The sequence below is a fragment of the Anomalospiza imberbis genome, chromosome 1 (genome assembly GCF_031753505.1).
Source record: "Anomalospiza imberbis isolate Cuckoo-Finch-1a 21T00152 chromosome 1, ASM3175350v1, whole genome shotgun sequence".
In the NCBI taxonomy this organism is placed as follows: Eukaryota; Metazoa; Chordata; class Aves; order Passeriformes; family Viduidae; genus Anomalospiza; species Anomalospiza imberbis.
Window position 1 is genome coordinate 141551726 of NC_089681.1, and position 18577 is coordinate 141570302.

At 40.4% G+C, this 18577-nt stretch overlaps 1 protein-coding gene across 1 annotated transcript in view; it reads left to right on the top strand.

The window, feature by feature from the left end:
* The window catches only part of ADARB2 (adenosine deaminase RNA specific B2 (inactive)), a 305173-nt gene that overhangs the window by 178431 nt on the left and 108165 nt on the right, over positions 1 to 18577 (top strand). The gene's annotated exons all lie outside the window — the stretch shown is intronic.

The window sequence follows — 18577 nt, forward strand, 5'->3', positions numbered from 1 at the left end:
ACACCTCTTAGCATAAACAGCATGTTAGCATACTGATTCCAGATGCATAAACTATATACAAATCTTCACATTTTCTCTCTCACCCGAATGAGTGTGTGTATATATATTATCCTTGCCATTTAATTTTCCCAGCTTTTCATTTTGATTTCTCTTTTAGGACAACACAGACTTGTCATAATCCATCTGGGATTTTATTCTTCATCATACAAAAATGTTGCTTGAAGGCCAGTTTTTACTTGGCATTAAGAGACTGAAGATCAGCCTAAATCAGAATCAGAGTATTATAAACCTCTTATAACAAAATCCCTTCAGTTGTAAATGTGTTGTCTCAATAATTAGATAAATATACCAGGCCACTTGTTACCAGACTAGCACAGGAACTAATTACATTATTTCCTGTGACTGCATTTGAGGCACTAATTCACCAGTAAAGAGGCTCCAGAATCTGTCTTTTTCTGAGGTTGTTGTAAATAACTCTAGTTCTAAAAAGGGGTTACTATAAAGGCTCTCTTAGAATGAAAAGGCATTAAAACAAAGGAATCTAGGAGTGTGCTGTGAGGACTAAAGGATAAACTGGATGTATTTTGCATTGGTAGGTGAGGGGGTATAAAATTCTCATTTGATCATTTACAAAAAGCTTCTGACTTGATTGTGAAATGTTTTCTCTTGTGCTTAAATTTCATGCCACAGATTATTAAAAATTGACTTTGCGGTATTTATTTTACTTATCTATCCCAGCCAGGCTGTGCTTAACCATAGATTTTGTGAATTATTAAATTTTAAAAGCAATTTGCGTTGGATTTTACACTCCAGTTCTGTCTGGAGGGATGTACACCTCCAGTTCTATCCCTGAAGCTGAAGTGCTTTGATTCATCTTTAATCTGAACAGTCTTAAAAGTGCCTGTTCCAAGTTGTAAGACATGATGATAGTCTCCAGTGTAATGCTTAACTAACTGCTTGTTAGTTTTAACATTTAGCATACCCTGAAAAATAACTAGTTTCCATAGGTTATCTGAGCCATAACAATGCTCAGCATAATTCATTCAGTCAGATAATAAGAACTATTTTCAGACATAATGAGGAGCTAATAAAGGTCACTGTGCCCACAAACACATATATATCACCGCTAATTTAACAGGACCAATGCTGAATGGATGCATTTCAAGTACAAATCTCTTCAGCTGAAACTGCTTGATGCTAGAAGAAGGAAGGCAACTGAACAAATCCTCAGTATTAAATTAAAGCCAGGCCTGAGTGGGAAGACTTGAATTTAAGTGAGGAATCAGACTGGTACTAGAACCAGACTAGATTTGGACTAAGAAGCCTGAAGCATGCAGGTATAAAGTCTCAAGATTAAAATAAGGTCTGCATTTTCCTAAAGTTTGAAGTTGAGATCCATTTCTCATGTTAAAGTTAAGGGCAAAGATGAGGAGTTTGCATGTAAGTTTGGGTGCTTCCCTTTTAATTTATGTAAATAGATTTCCAGAAAAATATTAACAATTTTTCAGGATATTGTCAGACACCTCGTGTAAACAGAGCCCCTCTATGAGGTGGGAAATCTGAAATTTGAAATCTGAAATCTGAATTAGTGTTGAGATTGAGAACTGTTTTTAAAATTTTGTTCTATCACTGTGTAGAGGACAACAGCAGCAAATCTCTTCAGTGCTGTGTTCATTGCATGCAAACACAAATTTGGGATTTACTTGGGTTTTGTTAGTATGTTGATATCAGTGCCTTTGTGATGAATTTTGCTGCCAAGTGAGATGCATTGAGGTGTTTCCTAAGTCATACAGGTGAAGCAACAGAAACAAGAGACAGCTAATATGTAACAAAGAGACAGCATAAAATAATTGCTAAATGGATCAGAAGCAAAAAGACTAGAATATATTTCATGTACAAACCTCTTTTCTAGCTAGGTCCATAAAAACAAACTAAAATGCTAAAGCCTGGAGGTGCTCCATACTATAATGAATGCCAGATTTCAAGGTGGAAATTGTTTTAATTATACAGAGCATTGGCAAGATTAGTACATTCAGTGTTGGCCTCACTGGATTTTGTTTGTTTGTTTTCTGGTTGATTGCAAAATTGATGCAATTATTTACAAGAGGATTTTTTATTTTAATGCTTTTTTGTGTGCCACAGAGCAAACAGTAAATCCCCATCGTCCTCCTGAGCAGCCTATCAGAACAGGACAACAGCAAGGAACAGGGAAGAATGGAAGGAAACCTTCCTTTTCCTGGCTCTAAATTGTTTTGGGAAAAGCTATGATATTTTTTTGTTGTTTCAATAATAGTGTAGAGCAGACCTGCAAAAAGAAAATCATCCTTGTGAGCCAGGAAATCCTATTCTTCTGATGGGCTTATAGGCAATATCTGGGGTAGCTGTGCATCTTAGATCATAATGGGATTTCTTTCTAAACATATATTCTGTGCTACTCCTTATAAAGGCACTATTCATCTAGATCTACCTCCTTCCAGATCTCTGCCCTTGATTTCTACATGCCTTACCATAATGGTTTTAAAAACCTGTGAGTCTTCTAAGCCTTTTATGAAGATTTTCTCTTGGACATAGGAACCCTGTTTCAATCATGAGTGTCTCAGCTGGATGCCAAGAACTCTGAGGTGTAGGTGGCTCCTGCATGTGTTTAGGTGCTTGGAGCCTCTGACTGACAAACTCAGTGCCTGTGTTTGGAAAATCACAAAGGTTCCTGTAAATGTATGTGTGTATGTATGCAAACTTGATGTATATGTACATTCTCTCATAGACAGCAGCCATAACAGAGATGCAAAGCTGTCCTCAAGAGTTGGGAATCATTGTTGTCATGTGCTAGAACCTTTTTGGATGACATTGACTCTGTTTTGAAGGTGGGAGGCAGTTTATGGATGAGATTTGCCAAACTGTAGAGGATTGCATGCAGATCCATTCAAACTGCAGATATGCACAACACGGCTTTGAAAATTTCAGAGTGTCTTTTTGCCAGCTTTTTCTGAGTCACACCTTGAAACCGGTTTACAGTATCTTTCCATTGACAACAGTGCACATGGAAAGGACAAATCTACACAAAGAGCTATAGATAGAAGCATTGAAATTAGAATGATACAGAAAAGCCTCTGTCAGCAGAGTACTCAAAATAACAGCAACGAATGACCTTCCTCTACAAAAATACATGCTACCTATTTTAGGTCAGATATCTTTATTTTATTTTAGTTTTGTCACATGTAATGGTGTTGCCACAAGGAGTCATGACAAGGTGTTTTGGGTTACATCCAGTCTGAGTCAAATTTTGACATTAGCAAGAGGGTGGAAGCCTTTGCATGTGACCCCAGCCTGGCCATTAAAAAATGCAAAATACTCTGATCCATAACATATGTTTCTAACCAGGTTGTCAGAAATAAACATGGCCCCAGGAGGTGCCTGGGACATCAGTGAGCTGATGAGGCTGTCACAAGTGACGCACATTTGGGAACTCTGTTCTGTTGCACTCTGAAGGCCGTGGCACCTTTGCCCACAGATGTGTCATTAGCAGTCAGATTTCCTCTGCAGTTCATTCCTTAAATCCATGCTAACTAACCATAAAAACAAAACACTTGTTCCATAGGGGTGTCTGAAAAAAAAGGCAGTGTCACCTCTGTACTAATGCACGAGGCTTTTATCAGCCTGGCACTGGGAGTTGTTTCAAATCAAAACAGTCAAAGTGGGGTTCATCTCATCTAACCTCAGCCATTACTGTGCTAAGCATCAAGCTGACCAGATGAAAGGCTCTGGGGCAGTCAAGAGATTGTGATTTAGTCTTGTGAGGCTCTCTGGTTTCATTCTCTAGGAAAGTATGTCCACTGCTGTTCATCAGGGACAACAGCCACATCTCATTTTGCAGAGTAAAAAATGGGATATTGCTATAACTTACCCAATGGATTCAAACTGTGGATGTAGTTGTGCAGTCCAGACCTCCAGGTCTCTTCAGCAGCAGCCTGGTAGCAGCTTTGCCAAGCAAAGCTGCATCCATGTTAGAAGTTTATTTGGCTTATTTTCAATTAAGAATTCTGCAAACAAGAATTTGCATTTTTTATTAGCTTATGAAGAGATTTGGAAGTAAGTTTTACATTTTAAATATGTCTGGGTTAAAACGAATCATGAAAATGTTCCTTTTCCAACTCATTTTGTGCGTGTGCTAATCACTTCCATCACTATTTTCATTTCTGTCAGGACACTAAGCATATCTGTTGAGACAAGAAACAGTGGCACTTGTTATGTGACTGAAAAATAGCTTTTGGTAACCTTATTGAGTGACTGGAGACAGATTACAGCAGAGATTTGCAAAAGGAGTTCAGGGCACTTCAGGGATCAGTCATCTGAAAAACCAGTGGAAAACTGCAGTTTGCCTTAGGTGGCTGGTTACACAGCGTGAGTAGCGAGCAGTCAAAACAAATAGTTTGCATGGGCTAAAATATGTTTGCAAAGTGTACTTGAGCAAATTCTACTGACAAGTATGTTTGGAAAAATCAAAGTCTGATAAAACAGAAAAATTACTGAACAAATTAGATACAAATCGCTCTCTCAGCAGTAGACATAAGCTGCACGGATCTTGAGTTCTACACATTTCAATGACACAGATCTCAGTCTACTGCCCAAACCACCTGACAGTGTCAGGACCATATGGAGCATGACTTTTTGATCTTGCTGTCCCTTTAGGGAGGTAAGATACGGATTTGTTTTTCTCCATTTCTTTTTGAATTTAAGAAGTTCATTTCTTGCTAGTAAGTCATTTGTAGAAGTGGCAGAGGTCACATTGCACTCTGAAGTTTTGCCACTCAGGGCCAAGGAAATGAATGATTGTGTTGTTTGTATTTAAATCACCAGTGTTAGATAATTACCTTTGTCCTGATAACCATCTGTAAGGTCTGGAAGCAGAATAGTGGAAATCAACATTTTCCCATAAAACTCTTCACTGGAGATTTACTTTATGGCTACTTCTGGAGACAAATTTGTCACCTTTTCTTTCTCCCCTTCTCTATCATTGTAACTTCTGTTAACAAATATGAAGCAAATCTATTTGTTGAGGCTCAGCTAAGGCCAAAGTGCTTCAATTTTCTTAGTACAAATGCTCCTGGACCTTCTGAATAGTCTTGGACAAACAAATGCCTGGGAAAAGCTAATATATATGGTTGTAATATCTTGGTCTTTAGCCATGGCACTACAGTTGTGACCCCCTAATATATCCCGCTGTCCCGGATTCCACATTTGAACAATACTACAAAACTGAACACATCAGAGCAGCGCCTATTTCTAATAGTGAAGACTATTAGAGGTTAGAAACATTGTTTTGCTGCACTGGCCTAGCATTTACGTACAGCAGCACAACAAAGAACCACCCACGTGCAGGACAGGAGGCCACAGACTGGCCCATCAGGGCTTGTCAGATGAGCCCCATGGCAGCATGAGCCCTTCCCTGTTCTGGCACTTGCTGCCAGCAGAAATGTGCCAGCTCCTTGGGGGCCCATTCCCTGCCCCCATCAGCCAAGGGCTGTGCTCAGGACAGTGATCCAGCGCCAGTGGAGGTGGCTGTGTTCCCGTGCCTCCAGCTCTGCTGCAAGGTGCTCACAGGGGAAGCCACGTGGTGGCAGTTCCCGGAGTCTCTGCTGTGGATCAGAACCTGGCATATTTTAATCAAAAGGCTTGGAAGGCAAGCGAGGCCTCGTTGAGCGTGGTCCTTAAGTGTGTGTTTGATGCAAAGATTTTGGGTGGATTTAGTGCCTCCCAGTGGGAGTAGGGAAGAGCAGGATTACCGGTAAACGTCTGGTATTGCTTCTTCCTATATTGAAAACCCAATAGTCAAATTTAAAAGTTACCATATGTATAGAACAGCACTAAAATAGCCACAGAAGTGGAACTGCATGTGCAGGTAGCCAGACTGTGCTAACAGTGTGCTGGCTGTGTGCTCCCTGAGGGCACACAGGGATGGGCTCCCCCACCCTGCCCACAGCCCTTCCAGGGCCAGCAGTCCAGACAAAGTCCTGCTCTGGATAAATGCAGTGACTGCGTCACCTGGGCACAAGGGTCTACCCCCACTGTCACCCACAGCCACACCATTTTAAAAGATTGATTTTTGGTCCCATTTCCCACCAGTTTCAAAGACAGGGCTTGGACATCAGTCCTCAGGAAAAATTCCCAAACTGAAGGGGTGCCACAAGCAAGTTCCCCAAGCCCTGAAGGGGGATAGATTTTGGATCCATGCTAATCTTCAGTGTTTATTACTGAATACTTTCATCAAAACCTCACTAAGAAGGCTGTCACCTGTGTGTCCCTTTTTGAGGCATTTGATGCTAGATGGTCTCCAAACCTAAGTAATTCTTTTAGGCTCTGATACAGGGTTACAGAATCCACTTTGGAGACCACAACTGTGTGCCTCTATCTATATTTTTATGCCATCCAACTGTAGGTATGACCCTCAGCCACCTTCTGACACCATGTTTTGTCTACACCCTGGTGCCATTTTCCCTTCTTCTATCACCTTGTGTCTGAGTTTCCACAGGAAGAAAACCCAGAATACGGCCCAAGGGGGACATTTCACAGATGTAAGTGTGAGAGAGCTGCGGATGACCAGACATATAACATTGATTTTATCTGACCAAATGTTTACTTCTGTATCTGAGCCAGGCACACATCCCTTTGCAATCAATGGAGTTTAAGGCATGAGTAATTTTATCCTAAAATTCAACTGATGATTATTAAAGTTTGCCACAGGTGGCAAAACAAATGGTATGCAGCACCAAGAGAGTAAGGTTTTGCTGACAGTGAGTACACCCACATCTGCAGCATTTCCAGTCCTGCAAAGTGGTAGCTTTTATTTTCTGGTGTTTTAGGAGAGGACTGTGGTCATGTTGCCCTCTCAGCACACCCCTGGTTTGCCTGGAGTTCATTAGCTATGGCAGATACTGCAATCTTTTGAATCAGTGAAGTTCAAATAACTCCTGCTTTACCAGAAAAGAGGATTTTCTTTGTTGTTGTGTAAGGAGGAAAGATGGCTCATACGAGGGAATAAAAGAGACTGAATTCACATGACTAATGGAGTTAGATACATTTGAAAAGTGTGAGCTATACATTTTCCAGTAAAGGGCCCTTCTCCTCACTAGGATTTCCTGTGCCAGAGGGAAGAAGTTACAGATTGCTTTGCATTTTAAAATGAAAGAACAGAATATGGGAGCTGTTTTATAATCTCTTGCTGAGATCAAAGGAGAAGGGAGGTAAATGCATATGTACTCCTTTATCTGGTGCTGCACCAGCCATTTAGTAGAACTAATGGAGCCTCCAGTGTAGAAGAGACAGAGATTAGCTTCTTCATCTCTACTAACTGTAAAGAGTCCAAAAGGATTAATATTATTGAGTGAATTTCAGCTAGAAAGTAGGAAGGAGATTCTCTCTCCCCTCTTCATCTTTTAATCTTTGTTTCCAGAAATAACTCTGAACCAGGTTTTCAGCTTCCCACCCTTTCCTTTTGGGTTTTTTTTCCTTATTATTTCTTAGTAGAAACAGACTTGGAAATATCTAACAGCCCTAAGAATATTAGGCATCGTTGAATTTTTGACAAGTTTGAGAAAGAACTGAAAAGGACTAATGAGACTGAACAGTCATGACAAGTTTATTGGATCAGAACCCTAACTGGTTTGAAACAGTGTTATTCCACTGACCTCAGCTGGCATGAATCCATGTATGTTCATGGAGTTCAATAAAGCCACATACACTCACTCCAGCTGAAGATCTGACCCCTGAAATGATGGAGTCCCAGCCAAAGCAAACTGAACTTTTGTCGTGAATTGGTCTTCAAGGGAAAATAATTGCTAATTCAAAGACTCCCACTGTTTTATTGCAGCTGTTGGTCATCCTGCACTGCAGAAAATCTTTACTTTTAACTGGTGAATCAGGAGTTTCCCCAGCAGCTTCAATACATGGAAGATCAGAGGTGCAGAAGTGTGTACACAGTCCTTCAAATGTTATGTATTACAAGACAAGCCCTACAGTCAGTTTATGAAGCAAAAGTGAAATACTCAAGAGAAACCTTCCCAGCTAGATATTTTGCCTTGCTGTCCTATTTGCTTTGAATGGTGAAAAAACATTTAAAATCCTGGTTTAGACGGCACTTTTGGACATACAGGAGATCATCATAGTCAGGGTTAATTTTGTGTGGGAAGAGCCTGAAAGAGCTCGGTGGGACCCTGTTTTCAGTACACCAAAGCAGTAGCCCTGGCATCTGTATTGATGCTACAGCACTATCCAGGCAAATTAGTCCTCAGAACTGCAGAATTTGAAGCTGAAGAAAGTAAGCAACCTGCTCAGGAGGTTACAGCTCTTCTGTTCCTTTTGGCAGCCACTGAAGGGAGATGAGAAGGAAAGAAACACGATAAAAAGTAAATGGCACTTTCCTGCTAGGCTAATCAGTTCTGTTTGAGAACAGAGGGCCGTGCCAACTGCAAATCAATGCACTAAATCACTTTCATTCTTGTGTGAGTCCTGCTGCCATGGCAGCTGCTAACAAGGGAATAAAGAAAACTGTTATTGGATATTTAGTAGACTTTTTAAGTGCTTGTGTAAAATAACATATTTAATTTAATGCAAAGTTATAAATGTAATTGGAGTTTATGGACATTATAGCAGGGAAGAGAGGAAACAGATTCCTCTTCTTTCTGCACAAAGAGCTGGTTTATGTTCCCAGACTATCTTTAGCAAACTCTGTCTGCAGTGTTAAAGAGCAGCCTTCCTGTTAGATTTTAACACTTTATCATTTTGTTAAGGGGTAAACACTGAGATAATAATATGTCTGATATTTCATGTGTTTTTTTGTATGTTCAAGTTACAGAGCAGAAGTAACACATACTTACCTTAGGAGAAAATCAATGCTCTTTAATGCCATAGGCTATATTGACTATTCACTGACTATTAAAGAAAGCCTACAGTGGCTGCTCCAGATGTTGATATGCACAACAAAAGCATGTGTAAATTTAACCAGAGAATCCCACTTAAGACAACAACAACTGCACCAGTTTATTTAACAATGTAATATTATATTTTCATTTTCCTATTCTTTTCCAAATTATTACCAAATAATGATCTTACTTGTCCCTAGATGTGACTGGGATTATCCCTTCCTGTTGCAAGTTTCTGCAAGTTTTCAGTGGTGTTATTCATATCGTGGTTTGGGTTGGGAAGGGTCCTTAAAGGTCACCTTGTTCCAAACTCCCTGCCATGGGCAGGAACACATTCCTTTGCTAAATGGCTCTTGAGGAGGTTGCAGTTTTCCTAGAAAGCTGTGTTTCTGCAGAACTCTCGGAATTTTGAGCATAAAATAGAGGATGCACATCTCTGAATTCATGGTTTGAAGCACTGTTGCCCATATAGAGCAGCCCAACTTTTCATCATTTAAATCATCAATTGTAGCTGTGCAGTGAAATGCTTAATATAAAATACCCACGGGCAAGCAGTAGACTGCCTTCTCTTTAATTACATCAATCCTCAATCACCCCAAAGCAATGCCATCCTTGGAAGTACTAACTCTGACAGGTAGTACTTCTGGGAATGCCATAAAAATGCCAGCAAGGCAGCAATGGCAGAGAAAATAAGCTGCCTCATCTTTGAAGAATTATTGAACTGTACTAACATTCAAGGGTACAATGTCAGCACAATGCAGAAAGAGTTAGATGCACAACCCCCATTATTATTGTTGATGGGAGTCAAGTGTCAAGTTCCCCTTGCATCACTCTGAAAATCTGGCCTTCTTTGTAAAGCTTTAGCAAACTTTTCCTTTGTTACTGCTCTTAATTGAGAAAAATATTTGAAGCCATTTGTCCTAGGATTGAATAAAATCTGAAAAGTAAAATGAAAATACTAACAACGTATCAGTGATGAACCTGAGACATTAAGACTCTCTACAAGCAGTGATGGAAAATTTAATAAATATTGAATGGTCATGCCTTAACAGGTGAAACTGAAGGAGTTGCTTTCTAGTCAAAGCCACTGTAATACCAGCAACACTCAGGACAGCTCCTAACTCCTTCTAGCTGTCTCAGCTCCCAAGGGGTCAAATGAGAATCTAAATGCCTAAATACTTAAATAACTGGCTCAATTAACAGACCTGACTTCTCTCAGTAACATCTTTCCTGAGAAAGCCCTGCAAGTCTCAGCCCTCTTATATCACCCTAAACTGTAATGGAAATGCCTCATGTTACCAAGGATAAATCAGGGCAGGAATCAGGTTAAATATGCGTTATTATTATGGAAGTACAAAAGGGAGAGGTCATACTTGGCTGCTTACACCAGATGAACAGAAAAGAGATTTTAAAAAGCCTTTCACCACTAATTGCCAGCTGGAGCTTTCTGATGCAGGCCATTCACTTCCTAATGTTTAAGCAGGTATTCAGTTTGGGAGGGAGGGGTTTACAGCTCACAGAGGAGTGCTCACAGGCAGTGTCTGCACTCAGCTGGGGCTGTTCCACATTAGTGCCATAGCCAGTTTTTGAAAGGAGATGAACAGCTCTATCTGCATCTGCATTTGTGGGCTTAACTGCAGATGAAACCTTAACTGCAAGTGAAACCTTAAAAGAACTGAAAAAGCTGTTTGTGTTGAGGTGAAGCACATTGCTATGCCCATGTTGGGTGACTCACTTTACAGTGAAACTATCATTTTATAGAGTATAAAATAGCTGTTCATCCATATTGCACCTACACAAATGTCTCTACAGTTTCTCCACGTAGTAACCCATGGTGTTTGCAGTTCTTTGAGTGCCTTAAGTGGGAGCTCTGTGAGCATAAAGGAGTTTTGATCCCCCTTTCAGTAACGTACCGTTCAGTTCATTACCCAAACCTATGCATAGATGAAGGACTGAAAATACCAATAAAACTTGTCAATAGAAGATCCTTCTTGCAGGGGCTGCAGTGCTCAGGGAAGCAGGGTATCCCCTTCAGCACCTTGTGATCCAGCCACAGGCAGTGGTAACACCCACCAGAACACAGGTCAGGATTTCCCAGGAAGGTAGTGTAGAAATCATGTCTCCTAACTTTGGACATCTACAAGTTAGTCTTTTAGCCTAAATCCAGGTCCCAGGTAAAATCAATAGGCACCTGCTAGGATGAGCTTTATTGCATTTATTTGTACGTGCCCATGCCAATGAGATCAGTCCCTCTGGGGTTGTTCAGCCTTTCTTATCGCAGATAACAGCTGAACTTGGAGACAGAGTTTTGAAAACTGAGACTTGGTGTTAACAGTTCAGCCCCACCTTAGAATTTATCTACCTGAGTGGACTGCTGGTTTCAGAAGGTGGCAAAACCCTTCAAAATCAGGTAGTGCAGCACAAAGCTTTGTATCCTCCTTGTCCTTCTGCATGGACAGTGCTGAGCCTTAGTCTGTACTCCTGCCTGCAAAGGCAGCTGCTTTGCTCCTCAGCCCCACTGGCTCCAGGCATCCTTTTAAATACCTTTACTAACTGTGGTGCTCTGGTTTAGACCACTCCTGTTTCATATAATCATAATTTAGTTGACAGGTTTAAATTAGTGATAGGCAAACCTCCCTTAACCCAAATCAAGAACTTTCATACAGTTTTCTGTTCCAGCTTTGCAAAGTCTCCTTAAGTAGTGCAGATTTGTACGTAGACACAGGCTGATGAGAAACTAACCCACTCACCCTGGTACTGGCCAAACTAGTTACCCATATGACTGAAGATTTTCTCTTTGATAATACTGTTTGGCATACAATCAAGTAGTCATAGCTAATCACACTGATTTATTGTATGCTTAATAAATCCACTGGCTAGTTTTGTGGTCTTCTTGCATCTCTATTCAGCACACACTGGGAACAGGTGGGTTTCATGCTATTATTTTCTCTGTGTTTCTCTTGTTTTCTAAAGTGATGACATCCCAAAAAAATAGGGATAAAAAATGAAAAGGAAACAAAAGCATGTCATAGTTTATAGAAGAAAAAAAAATATTTCCAAAATGAATGTTCAAATAGCATAAGAAACTTGCTAAGAAGTGGATTTTAAACTGCCATTTCCAAGCCCCAGCCAGATCACTTAGAAATACATAATATAGTACAGTCCAGAGGCAGACAGATTCACATAAACTGATAATAATTCAAGAGTTTTTATCTCTATGTGTCCTCAAGCAAGGCATCAGGAGAGAGAAATACTCTAGCAACAAAATTGAATCATTTTAGATCTAATTTTACTAGGCTGAACTAGATTTCAAATTGATTTCCAAGGAATCTAACAGAGGACAAAACACAGACACATTGCCTTTCTTATTAAAAATCCATCAACCACCTTGTGTTTTTACTTACTTTGCTCTTTACTGGAAGTAATAAGAAACTAATATTTCACAACATAACACGTTTCATTCTGTAGAGGTATTCCATGGTGAAGGAGCTTGGAGTGGGCTGGTACAAAACACTGAAGTACAGCCCCTGAGATTTGTCTGTGCAAGTACCTGTTTGAACTCATGATAAATCTGCAGCTAAACCCCACTGTCTCCATTCCAGAAATGCAGGAGAGCTGCAAGACATGCCACTGTAGAAAGAAATTATGTCCTAATGTGTGATGTGATCAATTAAACATATCCCCATGTACCTCAGACCATATTGAATGAATCCATACAGGTCACATGCATGGGGTTTTTGCAGGTCCTTTCTGCTTCCTAAGTGATAAACCAGAAGTTGCTTTGGCCTCAGAGTAAATGAGTGCAGCCATGTGTGGAGACACTGGTGGGATGCAGGGCTGCAGAGGGGCCACAGCACAGGGCGTGGACCTGCCACTGCCTGTTAGGTGTCGGATTGGCCCTGGTAAAACATTTCACACAGCTTCCCCACAAGCGTTCCAGGGTAGCAGTTCTGGGTCAGCAGACAGCTGGGACGGGATGCACAGAGGATTAGTCCAGCTGCCAGGCCCCTGAGCTAACTGATGTTTCACATTCAATGTTCTCTGCAGTATCACAATACCATAAACTGTTATTGCTACCTAATATAATTGCATTTCAGAGCTCTCGTCTTGGACACAGATCCCATTTTGCTAAGCACCAAACAAGAACAGAGCAAAAAGATACTCTCTGTTCCAAGAACTGTATTTAAAAAATTATACAGGCAGCAAGTAGATGTATTTACAGAAGACCCCTGCACTTGGCAGGCCATTTTCAACTTCCAGGCAAGGCACAGAAGCAGGTACCTAACAGCTCACTGCCCTGTTTCAGAGGAAGATTTCATGGCTCCAGGTTCACATTTCTGACTTCTAACTTGAGGCACAACCTGCTATAAGCAGCTGAAAACCTTCTCCTAAAATGCTGACTAGCAAAATGTTCCCTGGTTTTGTCTTCCCTTTAGTTATCAGACTAAAAACAATGTGCTCTGATATTTTACATCTTTGTTTCAGGTACTTGCTGAAGCAGAGAACAAATAAAGTAATGATGGATATTTTTTTTCCTTTTAAAAACTAAATTCTTTAATCTGAATAGTCCCTTTTGTCCCTGATTTTAAGAAAATTGTTCCAGTCAAAAATCATATTCAACCAGAAGGTTTTTCTTTCTGCATATTTCTCTGCTACCTCCAAGGAAAACTTTCCTTAACAGTTCCCACATGGGCCCAGGTGGGAGCATAGCAAATGCTCTGGATTAAAAACCAATTATAAAAAGCAGAACTTTAGTAACTGTCCACCTCAAAGGCCATGCTCTCAGGGGTGCCAAGCATCACAGCTACCCACAGGAACAGTCACACCTATTTTAACCCTTTCATATTCTCCAGTTCAAAGGCTCTTTTTCCCCTTTGGACTGCTCAGCCAGGCATGCTGTTCCAATTGCTTTGACTGATGGCTCTCCAGAGTCCATGATGTTAGCAGAGCTCCAATTTAAGACCACACAGAGTAGGACTGAGAGAGGAAAACACAAACCAAGCAGGAATGGGCATGTGCCAATAGCCCCTTGCAAATATATGCAGGCTTGAACTTTCCCCACGCAAGGCACCAGACTGGAGCTCCTGCAGCAGCCAAAGCTGCTGCTCTGGCTATAGAAACATCAGCCCTCTGAAGGGGTTTAGGGCAGCCACATTTCCAACTTAAACATGGCTGAAGGGGATGGACAGAGACCCTCCCAGCCCCAGTGGAACTGTGGTGGTAATTCATGGGGACAGCTTTGTCACTGTGGATATAAAAGCAACACACAGAACCTGCCTACTTGCCTGTGAAGCAAAAAGCACTTGGGCAATGCTGCTAAGCCCTGCACATTCAGAAATTTTGCTTCAACAGCTGGTTCTCAAACTTAGCTGTAAGGGCTGATTCTGACACCGTGCAAGTAAATCCCTATCTAGAAACTGGCTGCTTAAATTGAATGATGCAGCATGGTGGCCATACAAGCCTTAATTTAGAAGGCTGTGAGCCTTCCCAGTAAGTGCTGTAGTTTAAAGGCATTGGTATTTTCTCCACAAATCTGCCGTATTTTTATTTTACATTAAGAGTCTCTTCATCCTGTCAGTCAGTATCAGCCCAAGCCTGAACTGACTAAGATAGGGGAAGGAAGATAAATAATTATCTCCTGATGTGCAGGCTTTGTTTTCCCTGTATCCCCGCAAACACCAGCAAATACCACTCACTTTTCCAAGTTTGAGCTAGAACCTGCTGCAGGATCTCATGGTCAGGGCAAGTTTTTCTGCTGGAGTCTGTAGAGATTGGAGAGTATAAAGGATGGGCCCTTTCTAGAAAGGAAATGCAACCCCCTTCAGATTCCAGCTGTCTCCCTACAGCCCTTCAGCACCTCCCCACCAGACAAGCTATTCCAGCACTGCACTATCCCTACTGTTAGGAAGGGTTTTTTAATGTCTAAAGTGAATTTTCCTTGGTGCAATTTAAGTCCATTACTTCTAGTTGTGTTAATGCACATGGAACACAGTTTACTCTGCTCTTCCATGCAGCAGCTTTTTATGTGCTTGCAGGCTGCTGTTATGACCCCACTCAGTCTGCTCTTCTCAAAGCTAAACAATTTGTCCAACATATATAAGGGCTGATTTTTAAAAGTGTTGAGCTCCTGCTGTTCCTGCTGCTTTCATTCTGGTGATTGAGAGTGAAAGAACTTCCCTAGAGCTGATGATCAAGCAGTATTGTCTGGTGCCCTTCAAATACTGATAGGTATGAAGGGCATGAAGGTGTTTATAGCTGTATATGTGCATTCTTGTCTCCACAATAAAAGTGTATTTACAGGACCTGTGACCAGCCTTCTGACTGCATCCCCAGGGCAAGAGCAACTCCACAAAAACAGCAGGTTTTAGTGGGAACTTGCCTGCCTGATGTGCCAGGCTTTGCTGAATCATTTGTACTAAAGCATTTTCTGTATTTCATGCAACACATATTTTGTTCCATGGGTTTTTTAATTTAAATTATTTTTATGGCTACTGTAAAAACACTGTTCATGATTCTATGTTAACTGTTTACTTTTGCTGGTAAATATATCCTTGGAAGAGTGAACTGAAATCCTTTTCAATCCCAAAACAGAAGAGTGAGGTTTCCTTCCTGTAATAGGCTTCTCTTCAGAAGAAATGATGATTTTTGTGCTTATAGTCCTGAAGCAGATTTCCACTTGGAAGACTGTTTTTATAGTGAATGCACTACAAAATATGATGCTATCATCTTGTGATAGCATTCCAGGGCAGCTAGAGATAAATTCCACTATACCTGCTCTTTGTCTCTCAATTTCCATTGTAAATAAACCTTTCTTTGTGTCCATGTAGGCCTTTATGAAACCTGTTCTTCGTGGTATCAGAGGCTTTGGGTACAACTAATGCCAGCAATAATACCTTCACGTATTACCGCTCATAAATGCAGGGTTATATAGTCTGCATTTCTGCAGGAAAGAGTTTTTGAATTGTCTTTTTTCTGCTTAAACCCTCTCCTAACCTTGAAAAATAACTTCCTCAGATAAATACAGAGAACATTTACAATTATAAAGTAAAAATAGCTGCTCTAGTTTTGAGGTACCTGTCATTGCTTCTTTTTGGGAAAAAAAAAAAAAAGAAAAAAATTGAAAAAAAAGAGCAAAGTCATGGAGAAAAAAAAAGAATGAGAGAAGGAGGATTTTGTGGTATTTCTCTCTATGATTTTTTCAAATCCAACTTTGTCCTTTATTCTTATTCAAAAGATTTCATCAAACTGCTGGAAACAAGGCTAATGATGATGGGCATTAACCTACACAGGGACCATAAAGTATTGTGTTACCACAAAGTATGAATACACAAGTCTCCTAATCTTGACAATTAACACTGAATTTCACCATTTGTAATAAAGCTGAAGTGCCTTATAGTCTGTACAGTAACAGGCAATAATGTGCAAAAGATGGAAGTGCACAATAATACCAATAATTTTAAACCTAGCCTGACTATTTCCCTGTAAACACCTTCAATAATTATTCTGTCATTTTTCTTTTCCTCCTTCACTGGGTCAATAATTCATCTGTGCAGTGTGTATACTACAGCTTTTCTCTTTTTACAGAGCTTATTCAAAACCCTGCCCTCCTCCTCCTGCCATTTAGACACACACTAAATTTTCCTTTGCTTAGCCAATGGATTGACATATTGAATTATAATCTTTATCATTGGTATTGATAGAAGTATATCCTGTTATTAGGACCTGCCTGTGTTTGGTTGACACAATCCCATCCATTGCTGCTCTAAGCATGCAGCAAATTTTACATTCTGTTTCTCTGCCACACAAAGTGAAGTCACCAGCAAGGGCTCTGGGGACAAGTGTTAAACAGTACCTGCAAAAGCTTAAGATGGTGGAAGGGTCCCTTAAGACAAAATAAAAATGAAATTGATGAATTTTAAATCCACATTGTAAATTTCACCTATCAGTTACACAAAATTAAATCATAAAATATCCCTTTACCTAGCAATAGTATAGTATAGAACTAAATGGATTTGCATTTTGATTGGTGGCAGGAGTAAGCATTAGCCACTGCATCAAGAAAGCACTTCCATAGTGCTTGGTTAATGGGTTACCTCTCTATGAGAAGTGAGAATATTTTCTCAGCAAAGAAGATTTAGGTTTGTGTGGGACATCAGTGTCCTGAGGGTTAATCCTGAAGGTCTGACGGCTGTCAGCCGTCAGGCACAGGTGCAGTACACACACTTTAGGATCTCAGTACCCAGACACAACAGTCACTGCTGGTACTACAGCCAAGGGCTGCCCTGCTCCTGTGTCTATCATCAGAAGCATTTCCCTTACCAGATGCAGCCTTTGGATTAGGTCCCAAAAGCCCACGCTCTTTTCACTTCAATCAAAGAAACCAGTTAAGGAAGTCAGGAGTGAATACCAGCCTTTATCAGGATCACAACCCAACAGTCTCACACACAGTGAGATGTCATACAGAGACACCACATTTCTCAGTGAGCAATGCCTTAGCAAAAAAGTGTCAAAGAATTCACTTAGAAAAATCTTCTGGCAATAGCGTTCATAAATAGCTCCATTCTTTTGGTTCCTGACATCAGTGCAATCCCATAATGAAATTGCAATTGAAGGAGGCTAATTTGTGCTCTAATTATATATTAGTCTGGGCTGAAAGGTTTCTGGACAGAAAAAGGTTTTCTTCAGGCAGTCTTTTATTCTGCTTATTGTATTTACTTAACAAAGAGCAGTCAGTTTTTACAGTGAATTCCCATAATAGAGTTGAGCTGCAATGTTACCCAGCCAAGGGCAAACATATGCAGTCATTTTTGATGGGTTCTGATAACAGTCTTTAACAAAAACAAGGACTGTTTGCAAATGTAGAAAGAACCAGGCCAAAAAGCTAACAGAAGTGCTGCTGAAAAAGTTTAAAGAGCTCTTCAGCTGGAATACCTTCTAGACCAGAGGTACTTTAGCAGACAGGTAGTTTGAGGAAATTCAGAGAAATATTTTCTCAATGATAAAGAAATTTCCCATGGAAATATTTTTTCTTGTTTCACGTGAAAGAATACATTCTTGGTCTGATTTTGATGCTTCTGCCACAGGATGAGAGGCCAATATTGTTCACAATATGCAGGATGCAGAGCATTTTCACTGAGGAAATAGGCGAGCCTCAGCTACCTATTTCCGCAGCCACAGCTGAGGTTTTCAAAGCAGAGAAGTGCTTTAGGATAGCAACAAAATTCTTCAAAGCTGTGGATCACCTTTGTTAGGTGTGTTTCTGTTTCTTCTGTCAAGTAGACACTCTGCTATTGTTGGCCCTCAATAACGTCTCCATAGTGTGTCAGAAGGAATTCAACCTAAACAAAATAAATGTTCAGCTAAACAAACTAGTTATCATAGTAAATAAAACACTTAAATATATATCTGTTTCTAGTGTTTGTGTTAACTTCAGCTTTTCCCTATAGATAAATCCTGAGCCAAATATTAATCTAGTATAAGTCAGTACGAGTTCTCATTTTGCTGAATCTGCCCTGGCCTCTAATGCAGAGTCTGATCATGGCACTGGAAGTAAATGTCTCTGCCATACACTATCTGCAGGATAAACAGAAACTGCAGTTAAAAGCACTTAATATCAACACACAAGAGGGATTTCAAATAGTGTTCTTATCGAGTGAACA